General features: G+C 43.5%; 1 pseudogene; it reads left to right on the plus strand.

Moving 5' to 3' along the window:
* Window positions 1–5078, plus strand: part of LOC130871374 (elongation factor 1-gamma-like) — a 28330-nt pseudogene extending 23252 nt beyond the window's left edge.
* The last annotated feature ends 922 nt before the right edge of the window (window positions 5079–6000 follow it).

Here is a 6000-nt window from a genome sequence, read left to right on the forward strand (position 1 = left end):
TTGTGCTAGAGGACCAGGCAGACCTGTATGGGACCGGATGTGTGTTATGTACATCGGACAAAGCCTGTTCCTGATTATGTCTTGTACCTGGATAAACAATGAAGTCAACTCTGTGTCATCTGGTATAAATTCAGCAGTTTCAATATGCAAGATAACTCTTTCTGCATATTGTGAATCTGTAACTATATTAAGAGGTTCTTTAAAATCCCTTAGCACCATAAGAATGGCATGTAATTCTGCCTTCTGGACAGAATTATAAGGGCTTTGTTCCACCTTACTCAATTCATCTGACTTATAACCTGCTTTCCCTGATTTATTTGCATCAGTATAGAATGTACGGGCTCCAGTTATTGGAGCATCACGTACAATTCTAGGAAGAATCCAAGAAGTTCTCTTTATTAGGTTAAGTCTACCACTTTTGGGATAGTTGCTATTAATTTCTCCCAAAAAATTAGCACAAGCTCTTTGCCATGGTTCATTGTCTTCCCATAACTTTTTTATTTCTTCAGTAGTAAAAGGCACTATAATTTCTGCTGGGTCTATACCTGCTAGTTGACGAAGTCTCAGTTTACCCTTTATAATTAATTCAGAGACTTTTTCCACATAAGTTTTTAATTTTTTACTTGGTTTATTAGGTATAAATATCCACTCTAAAATAATATCTTCCCTCTGCATTAGAATCCCTGTAGGAGAAATTCTGGAAGGCAATATGACTAGGATGCAGCTAAGATTTGGGTTCACCCTATCCACATGTGCCTCCTGTAATTTTTCCTCAATCATTGTCAGTTCCTTTTCTGCTTCAGCTGTCAGTTTTCTTGGACTATTCAAATCTTTATCACCATCTAAGGTTTTGTTTAAATGAACTATTAGATCAGGTGTTATCCCAACAGCTGGTCGTAGACTGGAAATGTCTCCTAACAATCTTTGGAAATCATTAAGAGTCTTTAACCTGTCTCGCCTAATTTGTGCCTTTTGCGTTTTAATTTTCTCTAACCCTATTCTGTAACCTAGGTAATTAATAGAATTTCCTCTTTGAATCTTTTCAGGGGCAATTTGTAATCCCCACCTAGGCAAGACTTTCTTTACTTCTTCAAACATCCTTTCTAAAGTATCTTTATTTGAATCAGATAACAAGATGTCATCCATGTAATGGTAAATTATGGACTTGGGGAATTGTTTACGAATTATTTCCAATGGCTTACTTACAAAATATTGGCACAATGTAGGACTATTGAGCATACCCTGTGGGAGGACAGTCCATTGATATCTCCTATTAGGCTGAGAATTATTATAAGTAGGCACTGTGAAGGCAAATTTTTCTCTATCCTTTTCTTGTAACGGTATGGTGAAAAAACAATCTTTCAAATCAATAACTATAAGAGGCCATCCTTTTGGTAATAGAGAAGGCAAAGGAATTCCAGATTGTAGTGGGCCCATAGGTTGAATTACCTTGTTGACAGCTCTTAAATCTGTCACCATTCTCCATTTACCGGATTTCTTTTTTACAACAAACACAGGAGAATTCCAAGGGCTGGTTGATTCTTCAATATGGTGAGCATCTAGTTGCTCTTGCACCAGCTGTTCCAATGCCTGTAATTTATCTTCAGCTAGAGGCCACTGTTTGATCCATATTGGCTTCTCAGTTAGCCATTTTAAAGGTAGGGCTGTTGGTACCTCTAAAGGTTTGGTATTTGCTGTATGTTCTTGTACAGCCTGAATGGCTGGTGACCTTTTCCCATAATATCTCATCATGTCCTTCCCAGAATTATGAGTTCCTGGAACTACAGGAATGTTAATCTGGGTATTCCATTGCTGTAGCAGGTCGCGGCCCCATAAATTTATTGCGATATTGGCAATATATGGCCTTAGTCTTCCTATTTGCCCTTCAGGCCCTATGCATTCAACCCATCTTGTGCTTTGTTTTACACGAGATAGGGTTCCAATTCCCAGGAACTGAACATCTACCTCTTGAAGAGGCCAATTCGGATGCCAAGATTCTGGAGTAATAATACTTACATCCGCACCTGTGTCCAATAAGCCTTCAATAAAAGTGCCATTTATACAGACTCTTAGCTTTGGTCTTTGATCATTAATAGAAGTCTGCCAAAATATACGTTTACTCTGTCCTACTGGGTTTTTTGACTCATCCTCCACGCGTAATTCATCATTTAGACCAGTAATATTTTTTACAGCAGAAATTGGAGCTTTTAATTTTCTTGGTGAGGCACGTTCTCTACTGTGACTGGGAATGACTGGGCCACTGTTGGCTTGGGGGCCTGCGAGAGGCCCCTCAAGGAGTTTCCCGACTGTATCGGGTTGCCTTGTCTGTCTGTTGTTGACCTGCATTCGTTGGACCAGTGTCGGCCTTTACCACATCTCCTACATATACCTGAAGGCCGAGGTCTCCTATTTTTGTCATTCCCAGAAGGGATATTATTCCTAGAAATCCTTTGCCTGCAATCCCTTTTCAGATGTCCTAATTTACCACAATTAAAACACCTGGCAGTTTGATGTCTCCTCATTGCTTTGGAAATCGCTTCTCCTACCCAAGATTCATCATTATAGCTAAACGTCTCAACATTCATTGTATGCTGAATCCATTCATCCATAGGTGCTGATCTAAACTTTAAAGGCCCAATTATCTTTTTGCATTCTATGTTTGCATTCTCAAAAGCTAGAGATTCAAGAAGTAGTCGTCTAGCTTCTGGGTCTGTTACCCCTATGTCCAGAGCCTTAATTAATCTTTGCAAAAAGTCAATAAAGGGTTCTCTCTGTCCCTGCCTAATTCTGGTATATGATTCAACCCTTTTTGCTGGATCTTGTAGCCTATTCCAAGCATTTAAAGCTGCTTAGTGACATAAACACAGTACTTCATCATCATAAAGAGCTTGGACCTGTGGGTCAGCATATTCTCCTACACCAAGAATTTGATCTTGGGAAACCTCCACACCTTTTGCTCTTCCTTGCTGTTCCATATGTTTGGATTCTTCTCTGAAATAGATTCCAAACATCAAGGAAGGTCCATTATCTAAAACTGCAGACACTAACTGATGGAAATCGTGGGGGGTAGCTCTAGCATTAGAAGCCCAAGTCCTTATCATTTCCTTAACATATGCAGAGTGCAAGCCAAAGGTAACTATAGCTTGCTTAATTTCTTTTAGATCATTCATTGCTATTGGCATCCATCTAGCTTCTCTGACTCCCTTTGAGCCTTTAGAAGTTGACGCTTTGTCAGAATGAATTACAGGGTATGTCGCTAAAACCCTGGGTAAGCCAGATCTAATAGCTGGTGGTGGCATTGTATCCTGTCCTTGTGCCTTCTTACTCTGTTCACCAGCTCCAATAATTTCTTCAATCATTTCAAGTCTTTTTATCATTGTCTCTCTTAAATCCTGAATCTCCTGAGCTACATGTGTTTCTAGTGATTTCACTGAGGTATCAATTTTTTGGTCCCCATTCTGCACCTGTGATTTCAAAGCTTTTGAATCCTGAATCTCCTGACCTGTATTAGTTTCTGGTAAAGATTGCATGGTTCTTAGGAGTGCCATAATTTTCCTAAATAATAGAATATTCAAAAGAATACTGAAACCTAGTAACCAGTAAATTAAGTTATCTCCATAGTCGTATAAACCTTGCATGAAAAAACCCATTGTTTTGGTAGTCAAAATAGTAAAATTCATGTTGGAAACGAAAACTGCCATATTACCTATTATCCAGCAGGTGGCGCTGTTCCCAAGTCGCGACGAAAACGGGGTCCTGTTTCAGTGTCCGCCTAGTATTTGTTAAAAACTGGGAAATGCAAGTTGCTCAACAAAGTAAATGTAATTAAATCAATTCCGTACACGGAACCATAAACCCAGAATCCAGGGGTAGAGAAGAGTAACCCGGAAGCTGTGTATGCCTCCACGTGACAGAGTCGTCCCAAGGGGTTGCAGCTTTCCGCAACCGGTAACCGCGTGCTCTGGTTCGCTCCGCTTAAGAGCTGTGCTTGCAAGGGAGATTTGAAAACGATTCAGAAAAGAGCAAACCACGTGGGCAGAGACTACGCGGTCCTGTGGAATTTAAATCCACGTAGCGAGGCAAACGATAGGCTGCGTGGGGACTTGAAGTCAATCTGAAGTGTCTAAAGGGAGAATATAAAGAACTGCAGCAAGAAAAGCCACTGCGTGATGATTTATGTTAAACTGCTGGCTCCACGCACAAGGCACAGGCCGCAAGGCACAGGCCGCAAGGCACAGGCCGCGGCCGAACTGGCGGCCAGCAGCCGAGCGGGAGAAGGAGGGGTCCTAAAACCAAACGTTGGGTGCCAGATGAAGGCGCAAGTCATAAACAATCCCACACCAGTTTGGAATTGTGATTAATAGGGTGGTATTTATTTAAAGGGGAATAAACTTACAGATCACGGTCCCAGACAACAGCCCTCTGCGCACGCAATTGGGAAGAAGTCTAGTCGCCGGAACCGGAGCAGGAAGTGAAGAGAGAGAGGAGGGAAGTGGCCGCTTTTTTTAAAGGGAAAGATACCACGCCCCAATGGGCTGGTATCTTGGTGGCTATTGGCTGGAGGAGCGGAAGGACCTCCCGCAACACTTCACTCACCTGCCCAAGAGCCCCTTCGTGTTGGATGAGTTTAAGCGTAATTATGCCAACGGGGACACCCCCTTCTGTGGTGCTGCCATATCTGGGGGAGCCCTTTGATAATGATGGCTGGTCCCTGTGGCATGCTGAGCACCACTTCCCTCAAGAGTTTACCCAGGCCTTCATGAGTTGCAACCTCATCACTGGAATGTTCCAGCCGTTGGACAAACTGAGGGAGAATGCTTTTGCTGGTGTTACTCTCTTTGGAACCAACAACGGCTATAGCATTTGGGTCTCCGGAGGCCAAGAGCTTGCCTTTCCGCTGAGTTCAGATTGGCAGGAGGACAATGAGTCATATACATGGCAGAAACTGGATCCCGGTATCGAGGAGACCCAGACCCTGGTTTGAGAGTACGTTTCCTGGGGTGGGGGGCTTCCAGCACATGGCTAAAGCTGTCAATCAAAGCAAGATCTTCATCCAAACATGTCTTGCTGGTGCCTAGTTGCCTGTACCCACCCTTCAAGGGAGATGAGGGACATTAAAGGAAAAACATTGAGAACAAAAATAAAAATCTGTCTCATACACACACACACACACACACACACACACACATTCATTCTGTAAGTTCTATTGCTCTGGAGAGCCCTGACTAATACACAGTGGCAGAGGATCTAAGGGCACAGTTCAAAGGCAGAACACTTTCCAAGTATGAGTAAGGCCCTGTGTTGTCATTACTGGAAAAAAGGAGGAAGTGGGGGGAGAAAAGAGAGTATGGGAAGTCAGGGAAAGGGAGAAAGATAGAGTACCCCCTACATGGGCTTCATAGCAGCAGGGAAATACAACATTATGTCAGTGCGACCCGCTTGCAGGCAGCTAACTAGAAGCTGGCATCCTACATAGTTGACTACGGGAGTATGACTGGCTTTCTCCATTAGCCCCAAGCTGGAAGTCAGGGGTGGGGTGGGATGAGGAGGGAACTGGCACTAGTCCAGGGCTGGCCCTTTGGGACTGAGGCTGCAGAAGCTGTATTTGGCTTCCTGGTTAGTCGACGCAGGTGTCCTGTAGAGCTCCATTGTCCTACAGGGTCTGGTGACTGCCCCTTTGTGTGCACAGGGATGTATCTCTGAATGGGGGATGTAGGTAGTAAACACATCAGTCCCTACACAATGCGGTGCCCAGACAGGCCAGGTGCACAAAGCATTGGGCGTGATTTCTTGCATTCATGAGGTGGTGGTGTTACTCAGTTGGTAGCCTTGGGTTCAACCTCTAGCACCACATGAAAAGCTGGACCTGGTGGCAAATGCTTGTAATCCCTGCAGAGTCCCAAACAGAAAGATCAGAAGTTCAAGATCATCCTTGGCTACCCAGCCTGGCCTACGTAACACTCTGTCTCAAGAAGCATTGCTTACACTTCTAAGTCTGCA

The sequence above is a fragment of the Chionomys nivalis genome, chromosome 3, assembly GCF_950005125.1.
Source record: "Chionomys nivalis chromosome 3, mChiNiv1.1, whole genome shotgun sequence".
Lineage (NCBI taxonomy): Eukaryota > Metazoa > Chordata > Mammalia > Rodentia > Cricetidae > Chionomys > Chionomys nivalis.